Source organism: Atta colombica, unplaced genomic scaffold, assembly GCF_001594045.1.
Source record: "Atta colombica isolate Treedump-2 unplaced genomic scaffold, Acol1.0 scaffold140, whole genome shotgun sequence".
NCBI classification, from domain to species: domain Eukaryota; kingdom Metazoa; phylum Arthropoda; class Insecta; order Hymenoptera; family Formicidae; genus Atta; species Atta colombica.
The window spans coordinates 811,030-812,679 of NW_017259229.1; positions in this window are offsets into that span (position 1 = coordinate 811,030).

Below are 1,650 nucleotides of genomic sequence, written 5' to 3' on the forward strand. Positions count from 1 at the left end.
AACTGCTTTAATAAAATGGCGTTGGAATTTATATTACAGAGAGTTACGATTCCATCTTCAACTTGAATGACATATATAATAAATCTTTTTTACTAAACTCAGGAGAAAAGATGAGTAAAAAGAGAGGCTACAATGCTAAGAAATACTAAAATATTAGAAAGGATAAAGTCGAGGGAAAGATGAGAGGTAAAAGCGACAAAGAGTTCTTATATGCAGGACAGGAGCAATGCAAACCCACGCACAAACGCTAACGACATCCTGCAGGCGGAATATAATGCGAATGCAATCGCTTTCCTCCAAGGCGAAGTTCCAGTGAAGTTCAGTGATCCCACGTCATAATGCGATATAATCGGATGGATGATGAATTACTTCACTCGCGAGATATTATAAATCAAGATTTGCGTACGTCGGGAGATATGCTATAACGCTATAACGCGAAAATATATTCCATATTCGGGCAGTTTCGCAATCCCCTACACAACGAGAATTATGTTCATTAATTACGAGGCGGCTATTCTCGTTTACCGGTGAACCGGTTGGCTGATAAAAAGAAAAAGTAGATCGCAGATTCTACAGGCGGGTAAATCAATTGCACGAACATAACTTCTTTTTGGTTTCATTTTAACTTTCCACTTTTTTTAAGATTTCTGTATTAAATATCATCATTTTGTATTCATGCTCCTTGTTTTGACTAAAAAAAAACTCTACCTTTTTTGTTGCAAAAATATTTATAATATATATTCCGAAAATAGTTCTTAGTTGAAAACAATGATAGTCACGTTTCTATTACTTCATTAAAATAAAATATTAAATTAAATATTAGAAGAAATGAGAGTAAAGAAAAATTGACACGATTTTAAGAAATTAAAAAATGATGAAGATTCTGAGAATCAATCAATACTTGTCATCGTATCATTATTTATATTTTATATTATGATATAAAAATAGATTTAAACATATTATGCATGTAATTTTTGTTAATAATCATAAATCGATAAATTAATACAACTTCCATGCTGGATTATTAAATGTCGTCTATTATTCAGTAATTCAAAATTGTATTCAAAATATTTTAATACATCAAATTGAAATAAAATCCAGAATTAATGATAAATAATTATAATATTCTATATTATGTATTAAGAAATAGCGAATTATATCCTTCACAATATGTAATATTTAATGTAATATTTAATGTAATATTAATCAAATATATTCAACGAGCAGTTTTTACATTCTTCATAAATACTTTTAATTATTTACTTTATTTAAATAAATAAGTAATTGAACGAAAAAAGGATTTTAAAAAAGATCACAATTTATCTATACTTATAAAATTTTAAAAGCAAAAGAACGAAAAATAATCCATCAAAAAATAACAAAGTTAAAACTATATTATTAATCTTCAATTATTTGCACTTCAATTAAAATACGGATTGTATTAATATAATCCCGTTAAGCAAAGACAGTAAATATCCTTGCTAACGGTAAAAGCATAATATCGCGTGATGTCACATGAATAATGAACAACAACGTTCCGTTTCGAAGAACTCGGGAGTCAGATTTTTATCCTCGACATAACAAGAATATTCATTTAGAATATTAATGAAACGCTGGTTAAAGTATCAACAATATAAAAATATTCAATGG